The sequence below is a fragment of the Rhinopithecus bieti genome, unplaced genomic scaffold (assembly GCF_001698545.2).
Source record: "Rhinopithecus bieti isolate Rb0 unplaced genomic scaffold, ASM169854v2 scaffold_11744, whole genome shotgun sequence".
In the NCBI taxonomy this organism is placed as follows: Eukaryota; Metazoa; Chordata; class Mammalia; order Primates; family Cercopithecidae; genus Rhinopithecus; species Rhinopithecus bieti.
Window position 1 is genome coordinate 477994 of NW_016807094.1, and position 18570 is coordinate 496563.

Genomic DNA, 18570 nt, shown 5'->3' on the forward strand with positions numbered 1-18570 from the left:
AAAAAAAAAAAAAAAAAAAAGATAAAATAGGAAAACAACAGCAACAAAGAAACTTTGATGGTGTCATTGCTAGTAGAAAGTTTAAGGGAAAAGATATTCTCAGTTATGATTAGGGCAAGTGATAATTTGTAGAACTTTTCAGGGTGACTTTTTTTTAACTGTGGAAAATTCCAGATGTACACAAAAATAGAGAGAATAGCAAAATGAGCTCCCATAGGCCCATCACCCGGTTTTGATAATTGTCAACATGATGCCATTTTGGTTTCTTCTCTTTCCCGCTGCCAGTTTTTATAGAAGAGGTAAGAATATTTTAAGGCAAACTCCAAGTATCATTTTGTTTTACTCTGGAAGAAAATTTGGCAATGGCTCTCGAAGTATAAAAGGATTTATCCTTTAACCCAGTCATCCCACTGCTAAACTTTCCCCCTGAAGATATATTTGCAAAAGTTCACCATGCTTTACATTTAGGGAGGCTTATGACACCATTGCTTGGGAAAGCAAAAAGTCTTGGAGACCAGAGAGGTGGTTGTCAGGGACGAAGTAGATAAATTATAGCTCATGGTCATGATGGATTAAGAAGAACGAGGTGGCTTTCCAAGAGATATTATTAACTGGGAAACTGAAGCATTGGAGATATCGATAATATCCCTTTTGTTTGATTAAAATCTATGTAAATAGACACATTAAGAACAAAACAGCACACAATCAGGCTTGGACGACTCCCTATTAATAAAGGATAAAGTCCAAACTCTTCAGCGTCCTATCATGGTGGTCTTCCTTTTCATCCTTTGTCCCAGTCATTTCTTCCACTTGTATGACCTATGAATTGGCCCAGAGATTTCCAAAATGGTTTCCCAGGAACCCTAGCTCCACCAGCTTCTCCTGGAAGTGGCTCCATGTCCACATGAGTTTGGGAAACACTTAGCATCGTGGAGGGTCACACATTGGCTTGTTCCAGGCTCTGAGAAGTTTGCAGAGAAACAAGCAAACAAAAACTGTCTGTCGAAGATGTGACGCTCCCAGGCCCACGGGCTGTGGATCATGGTTCTCAGTCCTGCTCTTCAGAGCACCACAGGCGTCAGCTCTGTACATCAGGGATGAGAACCTTTGCTCTGAGGGTCAGCCCTGTCCCTCCCTGACCTGATATGGCTTGACTGTGTTCTTTGTCTACTCCACCCCAGCCACACAGGCCCTACTTTCTGTTCCCCAAAAAGGAATACCTTGATCCGGCCTCAGAGCTCTTGGACCAGCTGCTACCCCCGCCTGGAGTGTCCTTCCCTGCACATGGCTGGCTCTTTCCACAGTTCAGTTCCCCGCTCAACTGTCACCCAGGAGAGGCCTTCCTCAGCCTTTTGAAGCACTCATAGTCCCCTTTGTATTTCCTTGGAGAATGGACCATCCGTTGGTTTGCTGATTGCCCATTTCTCTTGCTAGAATGTCTGCTCCACGAGAGCAAAAATGCGGTTTGTGGTGTTTATTCCTAGAGCTGAGACAGTGCCTGGCACAGAGCAGGTGCTCAACTAACAGGAGATGAAGAAACGCGTTTCTTTGCAAGATCCATTTTCCACAGCACTCCTACTGCATACCCCTGGAAACGCGGATGCAGCTATGGGTCTCTGGGTATTCGCCAAACACATCAGGCGCATTCTTGTCTCTACCTGGATGATTTTCCACCTCGTCTTCTCAGCCTGGCAAAGTGCTGCCCTGGCTTTGAAACCGAGCTTTGCTGTCCCTCCCTGTGAAACTATCCTCGGCGGCCTGGTCTGAATGAGTTGCTCCCTCCCTGGGCCTCCCAAGGTGCCTGTACACACATACCTTTGTCACTGCGCAAGAAACATTGCACTGCACTGAACTGTTCTGTGTCTGTCTCACTCACGGCCTGCTCTCATTAAGGGCAGGGCTTGGCTGACTCAGTACTGAATTCTGAGCACCCAACCCCGTGACTCCACACAATGAATGCAACAATTAGGTGCTGAATGAAGTCCAACTCTGGGCTCTTACTGCCTGCTTCCATTCAGCAAGCATCAATAGGGCAACTACTGCGTACGAAGCACTGAGTCAGACCTTGTAGTAGGTCCAAAGATGAACAGAAAACCATCTTTTGGCTGTAAAGGATTATCAGTCGAGAAGGGGAGCAGATCCGCCTCCCAGTAATTCTTTTTTTTTTTTTTTTTGTGATGGAATTTCACTCTGTTACCCAGGCTGGCGTGCAGTGGTGTGATCTCAGCTCACTGTAACCTCCGCCTCCTGGGTTCAAGCGATTCTCCTGCCTCAGCCTCCCAAGTAGCTGGGATTACAGGCGTTTGCCATCACGCCTGGCTAATTTTAGTACTTTTAGTAAAGACGGGGTTTCACCATGTTGGCCAGGCTGGTCTTGAACTCCTGACCTCAGGTGATCCACCTGGCTCGACCTCCCAAAGTGCTGGGATTACAGGTGTGAACCACTGCGCCCAGCCCCGCCTCCCAATAATTCTAACAGGAGTGTGAGAGGCTAGCACCTCTGGTGCTAGAACGAGCTAGGAGAGTGCGTTCATTTTCCATTACTGTTGTAACAAATTATCAAAAACTTAAAGCCAGAGGTCCAACGTGGGTCTTAGAGCGCTGACTGAGGTGTCAGCAGGGCTGTGTTCCTTCTGTGGGGTCCAGGAGAGACTCTGTTCCTTGCCTTTTTCGGCTTCTGGAGGCTGCTGCACTCCTTGGCTCAGGGCCGCGCATCAGTCTGACCTCTGCTTCTCTGGTTACGTCTCCTTCTTGGGCCCTGACTCCTGTCTCCTTCCTGTTAAGATCCCTTGTGAACCATCAGCTTCACATCTGCAAAGTCCTTTTTGCCCTATAAGGTGCATATTTCCAGGTTCTGGGGATTCAGATATGGACATATTTGGGTTTATTTTTATTTTTTATTTTTTGAGATGGAGTCTCGCTCTGTCACCTAGGCTGGCGTGCAGTGGCGTGATCTTGGCTCACTGCAAGCTCCGCCTCCCGGGTTCATGCCATTCTTCTGCCTCAGCCTCCCCAGTAGCTGGGACTACAGGCGTCTGCCACCACACCTGGCTAATTTTTTGTATTTTTAGTAGAGACAGGGTTTCACCATGTTAGCCAGGATGGTCTCGATCTCCTGGCCTCATGATCTGCCCGCCTCAGCCTCCCAAAGTGCTGGGATTATAGGCGTGAGCCACTGCGCCTGGCATATTTGGGGTTTATTATTCTGCCTACCACAGGCAGGGCAGGATGACTTCTCATGGCAGGGAGCCTTTGCTCAGCCAACTTTTGAAGTCACTGAAGCTTTATTGAATCGCTAGTTACTACAAGGCCTGTGCTAGCTACTTTGACATATTGACTCATTTAATCTCATGAAGAGTTTGTTACAAAAGTCTAGTCCTGGCTGGGCATGGTGGCTCACACCTGTAATCTCATCACTTTGGGAGGCTGAGGTGGGCGGATCGCCTGAAGTCAGGAGTTCCAGCCCAGCCTGGCCAACATGGTGAAACCCTGTCTCTACTAAAAATAGAAAAAATTAGCTGGGCGCAGTGGTGGGCACTTGTAATCTCAGCTGCTCTGGAGACTGAGGCAGGAGAGTCACTTGAACCCGGGAGACGGAGGTTGCAGTGAGCCGAGATCAAGCCATTGCACTCCAGCCTGGGCAACATGAGTGAAACTCCGTCTCAAAAAAAAAAAAAAAAAAAGGTCTAGTCCCCTCATTCTGCAGAGGAGGAGGGTTTGAGGCTAAGAGAAGAAAAATGACTTGCCCAAGAGCATACTTGGGCAAGAGTCCAGATTTGACCCCAGGTTCTTGGACTTGGAGCTCTTTTCATGACATCATAGAGTGATCGTAGCTAACACAATGCCTGACCTTGTGGTTGTGAAGATTAGAAACTCTGGTCCCTCCCCATGAAACTTTGCTGAAAGAAGTGTGTCAACCAGAAACGTTCAATAACACGGCTCCCAGGGCCCCTGGGGTCTGAGGCAGAGACGGCAGGGACCACAGCGCTGCAGGAGTCTGGTGGAGGGAGCTTGCTCCTGGCTGGCTGGAGGGCAGCTCAGCTTCATGGATGGAGGAAGCAGGCCTTGATGACGGGCTGGGGCTGAGGCAGAGCACTCCATGGAGCCCAGGCCTCTGCATAGGAATGCTCCTGCCCTGTCCTCCTGTTTTGCCCTAGGAAAGGATAGACGATGACTTGCTCTGGTCCTCCTCCCCTCATCCTCCCTCCCCTAGTCCTCCCTCCCCTAGTCCTCTCTCCCTTGGTCCTTCTCCCATAGCCCTTCCTCTGCTGGTCCTCCCTCCCCCAGTCCTCCTCCCTGGTCCTCTTTCCCCCGGTTTTCCTACCCTAGCTCTCCCTCTCCTCATGCCCTTCCCCTGGTCCTCCTCCCCTGGTCCTCCTTCCGCTGGTCCTACCCTCCTAGTCCTCCGTCCCCTGTTCCTCCTCCCCCAGTCCTCCCTGCCCTGGTCCTCCTCCCCCAGTCCTCCCTGCCCTGCTTCTCCTCCCTTGTTGGTCAGTCAGGTGTGTCACACTGTGGTGGGCTGGGTGGTCAATACAAGGACAAGGAGTTGAGAAACTCCCTTCACATCGGGGAGAAAGAGCCCCTATGTCAGGGGAGTCCCCAGTCTGAGGGGGAGACATGGCTGCTACCTTGAGGAAGTGTCCAATTTAAGGGGAGAGACACAGCCTCTGTTTCGGGGAGCCTGGCCCCATCTGCCCCTGGAGAAAGCCACTCAAGAGCATTGCAGAGCAGGTGCCAATGAGCTCTCATCAACAGGGAGAAACCAGCCTCCCCAGGGTGCGGGGAGGGAGAAGTGAGCTGGTTAGGTGGGTGAGGGAGGGAGGTGCAGCTAGGGGTTTGAGGTCTGCAGGGTGGGAAGGAGCCTGGAGTCCCTTTGGTGTCTCTGACATCCCATTCCCCCAGGCCCTCAGGGCCCCCTCAGCCAGGCTGCAAGGCAGAGTGGAGAGGGGGTATGAGCCCCAGGCCTGAAAGGGGAACCCACTGGAGTTTCTGCCTCTCACTCACCCCCATGCATCTCTCAGGCCAAGGAAGTTGTGGGGGGAAGTGAAAAGAGGGAGGAAAACGAGGAAGGGAAGGGCGGAGGGAGGGAAGGGCAGAGGGAGGGAAAGACAGAGGGAGGGAAGGACAGAGGGACGAAGCCATCTGGTCAAGGTGAGGTGTCCCATGGGTGACCCCTGAGGCCTGGGTTTCCTGTCCGTGATGTCCTCCCCACCCATTCCCGCTGGTCCCCAGCCTTCCCTCCCTTCCTCCCTTGCTCTGTCCTCCCACCCTGGGCCTCATCTGGGGCATTCAGTCCTCTAGGCCCTCTTTTGGGAAGGGCCCCTGGACAGCTACTGTGCTGCCTGGAAGGGTGGGGTGTTCCTGGGTGACCGTATCCTACGTCTTGGATCCACCCCAGGCCGACGGTTCCTGGAAACCAGTCAGAGGCAACTGAGGGATGCAGAGGGGAAGAAAGGCTGGGTCCACTCGCCCCTGGGTAGGGGAGCCCCTGGCCAAGCTCTGGGTATGCAGGGGGTCCTGGGGGATCCCCTTACCCTGTTTCTTCAAACTGGGGCAGAGGCTCAGGGCACCCTGCAATGTCCTGAATCTCCCAGGGCCCTGGGAAGGTGGAGGGCAGGGCCCTTTGCAGCCAGACACAAATCATTAGTGGGTGGATCTGGGCGGGGCCGCCTGGGGCCTCAGGAGAGAGGCAGGAAACAGAATAGAGGAAGCGGGATTCCACCTGCGAGCCAGCGGCAGGTGTGGCTGGGTGAGGGTGCACTTCTCAGGGGATGCTGGGCCAGGGGTGGGAGTGCCTGGGAGTGAGCGAGGGGCAGGAGATCTGTGAGCACCAAGGGCCCTGCAGGTGACAGGGGCTCTGTGTCTGAGGGGTAAATGGAAAGACCCCAGTGGGTCCTAGTGACAAGGGACTAGGGTTGGAATGAGGGTCTCTGGAGTTCTCTCCTCATCAGCCAAGCCAAGGTCTCAGCTGGGAGGCTGTTCCAGGCACCTGGGCCTCTCACTTTCCCTGACCACCTGATACTGACCCGTTTCCTTGGGGGGAAGGATAGGTGGCCATGTCCCTTTCCTGGGACCTTGTCTCCACCCCAGTCACCGCCCAGGCTCCACGATCCTAACAATTCAGCAAGCACTCACAGAGCACCTGCTGCACACAGCCCGCCCTGGTTCTGGGCAGCAGTGTGGGGTGTGGGGTGGGCACCATCCTACGGGTTGACAATTAATGCTTGGGGGGCCTGTAGGAGCCAAGGCCAGCTGGGCAGACAGGGCATGACCTTGTTTTTTTGTTTTTTGTTTTGAGATGGAGCCTCGCTCTGTCGCCCAGGCTGGAGGGCAGTGGAGTGATCTCAGCTCACTGCAAACTCTACCTCCCGGGTTCAAGCGATTCTCCTGCCTCAGCCTCCTGACCACCTGGGATTAGAGGTGCCCGCCACCACGCCTGGCTTGTTTTTGTATTTTCAGTAGAGTCGGGGTTTCACCATGTTGGGCAGGCTGGTCTCAAATTCCTGACCTCAAGTGATCTGCCAGCCTTGGCCTCCCAAAGTGCTGGGATTATAGGCATGAGCCACTGAGCCTGGCCAGACCTTGTCAACATCAATATGCATCTATTGGCTGGGCGCAGTGACTCACTCCTATAACCCCAGCACTTTGGGAGGCAGAGGCAGGAGGATTGCTTGAGCCCAGGAGCTCGAGACCAGCCTGGGTAATAGAGTGAGACCCCATCTCTATTTAAAATAGAAAAAAAATGCATCTATTGCATATCTCCTGTTCACAGGGCCTCAGATCATTCCACACCTTCTGCCTCCCCACAACATAATAGGGGTGATATTAGGGGACACCGTCCCCAAACCCTAGCCCTGCTCAAATTCCAGGCAGGTTCTGTCTGTGCTGCGCTCTCCAGCGTGCTGGTTTTTCTGCACTCTCTGCAGAGGAGACTGAGGGGCAGTCAAGGCTGGGCTGGCACCCAGGGCACTGGGGGAAGCTGCGAGTTCTCCCAGTCACCTCCCTGGGCCTCCCCCTCTCCCACCTGCGCTTGACTCCAGCAGCCTCTGGGGCTGGAAGAGCCATTGGACCTCTCCTTCTCTTCCCCTTCATCTCCCATGCGGGCTAGGCTGCTGCCACTGCTGGAGCTGCAGGCCTGGGCTGCCCCTTGGGGGAGACAGGGACCTCTCCCTGCTGGGGGTGAAGGACAGGCCCAGACAGGATGTGCCATGGCCCCGAGGACCTCCGTGTGGCCCTTCAGCTGGCCCCTGCCAGGTCTTCCTCCCTGGCTGGGAGAGTGGGACCTGCCGAGGCCTGCTCCAGGCCCGGCTCTGATGCCAACATTGGGCCGCCCGATTGCCCGCTGCTCAAGCACCCTGCGCGTTGGTGTCCTCAAGGTACTGTTGTGAGGGTCTCAGGAGGAATGTTTGCATTTTTGTAGCCCTGGTCAGGGAGTAGCCCCATGCTCTGGAGGGCAGGGGAGGCCTTCCTGGGGTCCCACTTCTATCTCTGCACTGAGCTGAGCTTGCCCTCCTGCCTGGCTGGCCTGGCCTCAGCATGTGAGGCCTCTCTGGGCTGGGGGCTAGAGGGAGATTCACAGGCAGTAGAGCCTCTAACGAGCAGAAGCAAAGGGGCCTGGGGGGGGGGGTCAGTGGCGTGGGGAAACTGAGGCCCAGAGAGGAAGAGGAGCAGGCCGGCGGCAGAAAGCCTGGCAGGGGTGAGGAAGCTTGTGGAGGCTAAATGGTGGTATTGAGGGTTGGAGGCATGGGTGATTTTAGAGGCGGAAAGAAGGTTAATAAACTCTCTGCCCCTTCAAATTGGGCGTCAAGACTAAGGTCTGGGTACTCTGGAGGTGGGGTTCCCAGGCAGGGTGAGCACTGGCGGTGTGGGCTCTAGGGGGAGGCAGAGGGGTGGTGGCGCCCCATGGCCTGGTCCCCTCCCCAGGGCCCTGGCTCTGCCCCACATTTGCTGCCGGAAGGTGGGGCAGTCCCTTTTCTGAGCCCAGAGTGAGGCCCACCTGGGCAGCCCAGCTGGCCTGGGGGAGGATGGGGCCTGGGAAGGGAGGCGTTCTTACTAGAGGAGTGGGATGGGGAGGGTCTTCGTTTCCTGTCTCTGTGTGTGAGTGCCTGCGGGTGTAGTCCTGACTCTGGCTGCTCAGGTGAGCACGGGTTTTACTGGGTCTCTCTCCTCCCTGAAGACAGTCCTGGATTACCAGGAAGTCCTTCCTGATGTCTAACCTCATGTTCATGGTGGTCTGACCTTGCTTTCTAGCCTTGGTTTTGAACCTCCCCCCATCCCTGCCTAGCACCTTTATAGGCTGGGCGGGAGCAGTAAAGTCAGGGCTCAACCGCTGTCTTCCAGATAGCTCCTGCCGTTCCCAGCTGGCACAGTCCCCAGCTGGCACTTTCCGTGAGAGACCACCCACCATCTGAGCAGGAAGTCTTTCTAGCAGTGTGGTCTCATCTAGGAGCTCTGGGCCACATGGAAAACCCAACTCCTTCCCTGTCCCGTGTGCGGGCAGAGAGCCCAGGCCACCCGTGCACTTCCCTCCCCTCTCCTGTTCCGCGGGCCCCGGCCGCCCTGGGAAACTCCACATTCAGACAGGCCTGGTGCAGACGCTGGTGTCCTGGCAGTGCCTAAATCATTAGCGCCGTGGAGATTAGGCTGCTAATCTCCTTGTTGGGTGGAGCGGTGCCAGCCGCCAGCCTGTGGATCGTGCTGCTCTCTTGCAGGGGCCGTTCCTCGGGGCACGACGCTGGCTCCTGCACAGATCCTGCTCCTTTGTGGCCTTCCTGGGCTGCCCTCCCCTCCTCCAGGACTGCCCTGGACTGACATTTCTCAGGTTCGAGTGAGCGGGGAGGCTGCCCTAACCCTCTGGTCTCAGACCTCTGCTCCCAGCCCCACCCCTGCTTCCTGTTTTGTTAGAGCCTGACTGATGTCATTATCTCTCCAGATTCCCTCAAAGACTTTGGGAGACAAGATTTGGTTCCCCTTTTACAAATGAGGGAACGGAGGCTCTGGAACTGACTTCCTGAATGGCTTGGATCCAAAGCTCCCTCAGTTCAGCCGCCACGTCTATTTCCCTCAGACACAGGGATCCTTGAACCTGTGGGCTGTATCTCCCCATGGACTGGGAAGAATCCCAAGAGAGTGGGGCTCCCACAGGTCAGAGGCTAATTCTGCCTCCTCTGACTGGGAGTCTCTGCCAGGGCCACGTTGTATCTGGGGGATGATGTCAGGCCCCGATCTCTCCACTCTCGCCCCGGGGCCCTGGAATGCTGGGTGGGGGGCCATGCCAGCCTCCCGCTCCTGCGCTCCTGGCCTGTGCAGCCTTGTCCTGTGCCCGTGCTGGCTCCCAGGGCTGGGTTCTCCGGACTCCACACAAGAATGAGCTCAGCCTCCTAACTGCGGCTGAGCGTGGAGGGCCACCCTACCCCAGGGCTGCAGCTCCAGCACCACCTCTCCCCTCCCCTCCCCTCCCCTCCCCTCCCCTTCCCACAGAGTTTTGCTCTTGTCACCTGGGCTGGAGTGCAATGGCGCAATCTCGGCTCACTGCAACCTCCACTTCCCAGGTTCAAGCTATTCTCCTGCCTCAGCCTCCTGAGTAGCTGGGATTACAGGTGCATGACACCATGCCCAGCTAATTTTTAGTAGAGATGGGGTTTCACCGTGTTGGCCAGTCTGGGCTCGAACTCCTGACCTCAGGTGATTCACCTGCCTCGGCCTCTCAAAGTGCTGGGATTACAGGCATGAACCACCGTGCCCCGCCACCACCTTTGTGTCTGAACAGACCGCTAAGAGGCCCTGGTGCTCAGGCTGGGCTCTGGCTATGGAGGGGCCCCTGGGGAGGCTCTCAATGTGTCCAGCCTGAGCCCTAGGCCCTGGGTGGCTGGGATGGAGGCAAAATACACTCCTGGGGTTTTGGCCTGATATTCAAGGGCCAGGGTCCGAGCCCCACTTCAGCCTGGCTATAATGGGCTACCCTGTCTCCATCCAGACCAGACCCTTCACCTGACCCATGGACACCCTGGTTGTCACCACTACCAGCATCTGCCAGTTCTCCACCTCTGGCTCTGTCAACGGCCTGTGGACACCTCGCGGGGGTTTCTCCTGGATGTCATCTGTCAGTGTTGGGGGTGCCTTTTGGGCCACCAGCCTCCTGGGAGCCAGCAGCTGTGGCAACATGTCAGTCACCTCCTCCTGCTTCTTGGCAGGAGGCTACAGCGGTGGCCACACCTGCAAGCTGGGTGGGGGCTTTGGCTCCAGTGTTGGCATGGCAGATGCCCTGCTGGGGGGCAGTGAAAAGGAGACCATGCAGAACCTTACTGACCACACATCACACACCTACACACACACACACACATCACACACGTACAGACACAAACACCACACACATCACACACATACACATACACAAACACGACACACACATCACACACGTACACACAAACACCACACAAACCACACACACATCACACACATCACACACACACACAAACACCACACACACCACACAGTACACACACACAAACACCACACACACCACACAGTACACACACAAACACCACACACATCACACAGTACACACACACAAACACCACACACACCACACAGTACACACACACAAACACCACACACACCACACAGTACACACACACAAACACCACACACACCACACAGTACACACACACAAACACCACACACACCACACAGTACACACACACAAACACCACACACACCACACAGTACACACACACAAACACCACACACACCACACAGTACACACACAAACACCACACACATCACACACAAACACCACACACATCACACACACGCACACAAACACCACACACACCACACAGTACACACACACAAACACCACACACATCACACACAAACACCACACACAACACACACATACGCGCACACAAACACCACACACACCACACACATCACACACACAAACACCACACACATACACACACACAAACACCACACACACCACACACACATCACACACACACACACAAACACCACACACACCACACAGTACATACACACAAACACCACACACACACCATACACATACACACACAAATGCCACTCACACACCACGCAGTACACACACACAAACACCACACACACACCATACACACCATACACATCACACACGTACACACACACAAACCACACACACACACACACACACAAACACCACACACACACAAACACCACACACATACCACACACACATCACACACACACACAAGCACCACACACACCACACACATACACGCACACAAACACCACACATACCACACACACATCACACACACCACACACCACACAGTACACACACACAAATACCACACACACCACACACATACACACAAACACCACACACACACCACATGCATACACATACAAATACCACACACACACCACACACATACACACACAAACACCACACGCACACCACACATACCACACATACATCACACACACACCACACACACCACACACACATACAAACACCACACACACACACCACCCACACATCCCCCACACCACACACGCCACACACATTCCATATGCACCACACACATACACACTACACACACACCATACACATATGTACCCACAACCACCCACATACCACACACACCACACACACACATATACACACCACACACACAATACACGCAGATTTCACACACACATTCACACCACACACACCACATATACACACACACCACAGGCATACCACACACTACACACACCACACACGCACACCACATACATATAAACACGACACACCACACACCACACACACATCACACACCACACACACCACACACACCACACACACCACACACACACACATACATACACACTCTCTCTCATGACCTCTAAGAACATGGCTTTGGCATTCTGTAAACATGGCCACTTTGTCTTCTGCACAAACCCTGCCCTGGAGGGTCCTACAGAGCAATGCCACCAGTGCCAGGTGAGGGGTGCAAGCGATGAGTACAGTGGCCGGGGGGGCCAAGGGAGCCAGGGGAGGCAGGGGCACCAGGGGAGCCAGGGGAGCCAGGCGGGAGTCAGGTTAGGCCCAGCTGGCCCTGGCGGTTAGGCCTGCTCAGTTTCCTGGGTGGAGAGCCAGGCCTGGCGCTGCCTATGAGGGGCTTTGTCTGTTCCTGCCCGGGACCTCCACTAGGTGGGAATTCCTGCAATTTCCCCTTGGAAGCAGAGACACTGGCAGTGCCAGATCAGATATTGGGGTTGGTCCTGGCAGCGGGGAACCCAGGGAAACCCTGGTGAGTCAGTGCTCCTGATGTTGGGACCAGCCAGCGCCTCGTCACCACCCCTTGCTGTGCCCCCAAAGCCTCCTGAGCAAGGAGATAGGGGCTGGGTGGGTCTCTGCCAGGTGCAGATGGGCCCGCTGAGGCAGAGGAGGCGGTGCTGGGAGCAAACTGGCCCTCGGCTCAGCCTGACCCAGGGTCACTTCACAGAACTTAGGGCCTCGAGTGGGGTCTGGGAGAGGTTGCACAGGATAAGCCTGTGGGGGCTATTAGTGTGTCCTGGGGCTTCTCCCTCTGAGGTCTTGGGTGGTCAGCCCTGAGCCTCAGCAAGTTCCAGATTCTACACGCACATGTGTCACCTTCACAAGTGCTTGAACTTCTGGGTTGCTGGAGGGGCCTCACTCTTTGGTGCATGCCCATGACCTCAATTGGAACCCCTCTTGGGCACTTCCAACCATGCCAACAACAGCAGCAGTAATCACAACCAACCTTATGCTTCTTCTGGGCCCCTCCCTCCGTGTTTGCATTGAAACCGCCCAGATGACCTTGTGGGAAAAGAAAGCTTTGCCCTAGGTTTGAGGTGAGGCCAGTCATAACCTCATTAATTAATTAACAAATCACTTAAACTAACGAACCCTTGGGGCCAACTCTGGGCCAGGGCACTGTGCCCAGGGCTGGGGATTCCAAAGAGAAGGAAACAGACATGGCCTTGTCTCCCTGGAGCTCACCGTCCAGTGGAGGAGGAAATGACCAAAAAAGTCATAGAAATAGGTATAAATTCACAACCTGGAGAAGGAAGGAGGTATGATCCAGAAAAGAGATGCAGAAAGGGAATCCAGGAGGGCTTTCTGGAGGAGGTGGCAGCTGAACCTAGAGGTGAATTTAGTTGGGAAAGAGGGAGTGAGACCTAGGCAGCCATGACCCCCATGGTGGCAGACAGCTGCATAAGGGTCTCTCTCCTGGCATCCGTGTTTACCCATGCCTGGGCATCCTACCCCCATCATCCTTTAACCCCCTGAGGGCCTTGGCTGGGTCCCAGAAATTCCCAGGAGGGTGCTCAGAGAAGACCACGGGCACTCTCATCACCCTCCCCCTGGCTCATTTCCGAAAAGGCTGCAAGAAGGGTGTTGGAGGGTCTCCTGGAGGCTGCCAAGGGCATTTGCTCATGGAGCCCACATCTCTCCCAGATCCCGCTGGCTGTGATCGGTAATTCCAGCTTCGTGCTGGCTGCAGGTGGATGATGCCCAGCTGGCTGCCGATGACTTCTGCACCAAGTGAGGCTGGGTCTCTGGAGCTGCCCCAGGGACTGGACAAGCTGACCCTGGCTGGAGCCAACCTGGAGATGCAGACTGAGAACCTCAAGGAGGACCTGGTCTACCTGAAGAAGAACCATGAGGAGGTGAGGTCAGCTCAGGGAACACAGCAGAAATTCACCTGGAAGCAAGCGAGGCTGGGGCCCAGAACCTCCCTGGGCCGGGCCACGTTTTCAGTCCAGTTCCCATCTCTTATGGATGCCCAGCCCTGACCCTCAGAGGACCCTGGGTGAGGGCTGGAGGAGCCTCTCTTCCCAAATAGACTTCATTTGTCCCTTGAGGCTCAGCTCACTGAAGCTAACTAACTAATGAGTAACTCAGTGTAAGAACACACAATGCTAATTATTATAATTAATTATAATAGTGATAGTCATTAAAACAAGGAACTTCTGCCCAGCACTACAAATGACTTGCAGCCATTATCTCAGCTGATACTACAGGTGGGAGACAGATACTTTTTCCTCCTTTTGACCCATAAAGAAACTGAGGCTCAGAGAGGTTAAGGGATTTATCTACGGCTGCACAGGGACCCTCCTTCAGGTCAGTTGGACTCGTATCCACTCCACCTCTCTGCCCCCTCTCCTGCCTCTCCTTTCCAGAAGGCTCTAGGTCCCAGGGACTCCAAGGCTCAACCCAAGGATAGAGAGCCAAGGTTCTGCCGGGGCAGTCAGGAGGCCTTACATGCCCTGTCCTGTGGCTTCCTTCTCTGCCAAGCTCTGTGCTGCTCTCGGGGAGCCTACTCCCCGAGAAGCGGGATACCCGGAAGGGGTTTCCCCCTGGTTTTGAGGCTGGTTATACTATTGCTTTCCTCCAGCAGATTAACATTTGCTAACGGGGCCTGGCGTGGTGACAGCAGTGTAAGGTTGCTTTCTGCATGGCTGTGCTGTGGGGTTGGTGGTGGGGGCAAGGTCAGGGCAGTGAGTGAGGTCGCCCGTGGTCATCCTCCGCTGTGCTGGGGGCTTGTCATCTCTCAGGGCTTAGCACTTGTTGGGGATGGATGAAGTCCAGTCCTGAGTCACGGTGTGTGTTGGGGGAGGCTGCTGATACTCACAGCCCTGTATGTTTGAGAAGTGACAACATCCACTTCCACCTTCAGGGTGAGGAGCTGTTGGCCTATCTGTGTCTGTCTGTCTGTCTGTCATCTGTACCTGTCTCCTCGAGGTAGAGAGGGCAGGTCCCAGGGTCTTTCCTCAGGATGGCCTTGGGTGAGCTCCTGCTGTACTCTCTGCCCAGGAAATGAATGCCCTTTGAGGTCAGGTGGACGAGGATGTCAGCGTGAAGATGGACACTGTGCCTGGAGTGAACCTGAGCTGCATCCTGAATGAGATGTGTGACCAGGACAAGAAATTGGTGGAGAAGAGCTGCAAGGATGCCGAGGGCGGGTTCTTCAGCGTGGTGGGTGGCCGTGTGTAAGCAGGTGTGCACACGTGTGGGCACATGTGCTGCATGCTGGTGCAGCTGGAACACTGGCAGATCCACAGGCCGTCCCAGTTGGAAGGACTTTTGGAAACCAGTTGGACCAGCCCCTCATGTTTTCGATGTAAAATGTGAGGCTCAGAGAGGACTCACGCTCACACAGCCCTTCACTGTGGTCTTCAAAATAGATCCAGGTCTCTACAAGCCTGGTCTTGGGTTTCCACCACAGTTGTTTACAAGATGTGTGTATTTGAATACATATGCATGCCATTGGCAAGCACAGGCTAAGTGTCTCCGGTGTCCTAGGGACAGCAACAGACACAAAAGAATAACACCCATGCCTGTCTTTGAGGTGCTGCAGTTCAGTAGGAGTAAGAAATGCAAATGACCGCAGAGCAGGCTGAATGCCTCCAAGTTCCAGTGTGGGTGCAGAGGGTCTCTGTGTGCAGGTGACTTTGGGGCCCCATAGAGGCCAGGGAAGGGCTAGAGGATGGTTCTGGGAAGTGAGGGTTCAGGAGCAGCCCCTTTCCTGTGCCCCACTTCTGAAAGCCTCCTTACTCCCCTGTGGCCCACTCTGTCTTCCAGAGAGAGGGGCTGAACTGCGAGGTGGCCACCAACACAGAGGCCCTACAGAGCGGCAGGATAGAGATATGGAGTTCTACAGCTCTGTACAGAACCTGAACTGTCCCAGCTCAGCAAGGTAGGGCCTCTGTCCCCTCCCCACCCTGTAGCTGTCACCCCAGGGTGAGCCCAGCCTTATAGACCCCTGCTTGGAGAAGCAGAGTCCCCTCCCAGCCTGTCCCTTCACACTCAGTGGCTGGGTGCATTGCCACCCCACTGTGCCGGCAGCACCCACGGCCCCATACAGTAGGGGCTCCTCTTTAGTGCTCTGCCGTGGGGAAGGGTCCCAGGTCTATCTTATCGCACCACCTATCTCTTGGCCCACAGAAAGCATCGCTGGAGGGCAGCCTGGTGGAGACAGAGGTGTGTTACGGGACCCAGCTGGCCCAGTTGCAGGGGCTCATCAGAAGCATGGAGCAGCAGCTGCGCGAGCTCTGCTGTGACACGAGGACCACGAGCACCAGGTCTTTCTGGATGTGAAGACATGGCTGGAGCAGGAGATCGCCACCTACCACCGCTTGCTGGAGGTTGAGGACATTCAGTGAGTGTGCACCCGGGTACCTGCTGGGTGGGCTGGAGGCCCGCTTCACCAGGGAGAAGTTGGTGTCTGAGCACCAGCGAAGTCCAGGAGGTGTGAATGTGGGAACCTGTGGGGGTTTGCAGGAGGTGAAACTGAGGATGCAGGCTGGAGTCTGACTGAGAAGCCTTGAATGCCAAGTTAAAGCGTCTGGACTAGATCATGTAGGCAATGGGGAGCCATGGAGGGATGTGGAGCAGAGGAGGGGAATGAACATCAAGATATTTTAGAACATTCACTCTGGCTGCAGAGGGAGAAATGAATCAGAGGAGTCAGGCTGGGACCAGAGAGATGCATCAGGGGGCTGGAGCAGGGAGTCTGGCCAGAGAAGTCCTGTGTGGGGGCAGGGGAAGGAAGGTGGTGCACGCAGAAGAGAGGTTATAGCTCAAAAGAGCAGGACTGCATGCCTGGATCTTGGGGTGAGCGTGGCTCACAGTCAGGACTCGATAAGTGTCAGGTGAACACATGAAGGAGTGGACATTGATGGCCCTGGGTTTCTGGTTCTGATGACTGTGTGAGTGGTGATACCATCAGCCACAGGGTGAGGAGCAAGGTGGGTGGTGGTCGGGTTTGTAGTGGGGAAGGGTGATCAGGCCTCCAGTTGAGAGTGTTCTGGAGTCTCCATGCTTAGTCACACGTTGCAGCTTTTTGCTTCCCGAAAATGGTGAAGTCCATCTATAGTCTAACCACAGTGTCTCCTGCTTTAATTGGGTTTATTGGTTGGGTCCTCTGGGATATGGAAAAGCCACTTGCTCTGCTTCTCCTTGTAAATTCCTGGTGAGTAGCCACAGAGTGCTGCCAAGCCTACACTGTGCTGTTTCTTTTTCTTCTTCCCGCTGCGCGGGGCCCCTGCCCTTTCATTCCTGGGCCTGTGCTGATTTCTGTGCATTCCCAGCTGTGATTTTCACCAATTTGGGGAACCTCCTCTGCCAGGGCCTGCTTCTCCCCAGCAGTGCTTGCAGGGGCCTGGGCTGGCTGGCATCCCTGGGCTGATGGGTGCTCCTCTCCCTGCAGGCTGGCCCCTCAGTACTCCTTGTCCCTGGCCTCACAGCCCACCCGGGAAGGTAAGAAGCTGCTCTGTCCTGCTGTGTGGACCCCAAGGCAGGGGACAGGCTGAGGACCCTTCTGTGTGTGAGACTGGGGGGAACACAGAGTGGGGGGCAGGTGGGGGGAAGAGCTCCTGCCTGATGTTCCCTGCGCCCCCCTCCTCCATCGCCTGTAGCCACAGTGACCAGCCACCAGCTGTGCCATCGTGGAGGAAGTCCAGGTTGGAGAGGTGGCCTCCTTCTGTGAGCAGATCCAACTCTCCACCGCTGAGGCCCCTTTCTGCCTGTGACAGCCCCACCTCAAGGGCTACGGCACAGCCCTCAGCTCCAGCTCCAGCATGATGCTGCCACGCCCCGAGTGTCCGACTGGGCCCTGGTCCACGCCCTGTTGTCTTTCTGTATCTACTTCCTGTAGCCCCACACTGAGGAGGCCTCCTGGGTTTGTCCAGTGCCTGCTATTAAAGCTTTGCCCCAAGTTCAATGCCTCGTGTGATCTGGTCTATTCATTGGTTTGGGGCAGTGTGGGCTGAGGGACTGGGGGAGGTGGAGAATTTATTGAGTGTTTGGGTATCAGCTTGTCACCTGCCAACCTGTGCTGCCCACTCCATCCAGGCCTGGGACTCCTGGGAAGATGAGAGGGGAGGAGGCGGAAGGATTAAGGGTGGAGGGATGGGACAGCCCCTTGTATTGGGAAAAGTTTCTACGAATCAGCCCCTGAGTCCCTGTCACCTGTGGCTGGTCCCTGGGAGGGCCACACAGACTTTCCAAGGACCACGCCTGTCGGGGAGCACTCCCTGCCTCAGCCCAGGGCGCGTTCGAGAGCAGAAGGAGAGGGGCTCGGTGGGGAGGGACTTCTGAAGGAGTGGTCCAGGGCATTGATGAGTGAGAGGGGGTGGCAGCGACGCAGCCAGCCCAGGAAACCAGAGCGACTCTGCCCAGCTTGGGGTGTGTGTGTGGGGCGGGGTGGCCGCTGTGCGTGTATGCGTGGGGGGCGTCCTGTTTGCTTTGGTGGCTTGGCAGCCACTTGGCTATTGAGGAATCTCTTTCAGCTGCTGGCGGGGCTGTCTGGGCCTGTCTGGGAAGTAGAAGCCATTGGCAGTCTGAAATATGACCACATTCCACCCAGTGGGCCTGGAGGGACTCTGGGACCCAGGGCTGGGCTTGGGGTGGTGGGCAGGGAAGGGTGGGGCTGTGGGGTGGGGCACATGGCACACCTGAGGGGCCACATTTTGGGGAGCCTGGAGGGGGGAGGGGGCTGGCTGGGGTCTCAGTAAAAGCCTCTTCTTGGGCAATGTACTTTAGGTTTCCTGTGGGCT

General features: G+C 55.4%; 1 pseudogene; it reads left to right on the forward strand.

Moving 5' to 3' along the window:
* The first annotated feature begins 11839 nt into the window (after positions 1-11839).
* Positions 11840-17729, forward strand: LOC108534728 (keratin, type I cytoskeletal 42-like; annotated as a pseudogene).
* The last annotated feature ends 841 nt before the right edge of the window (positions 17730-18570 follow it).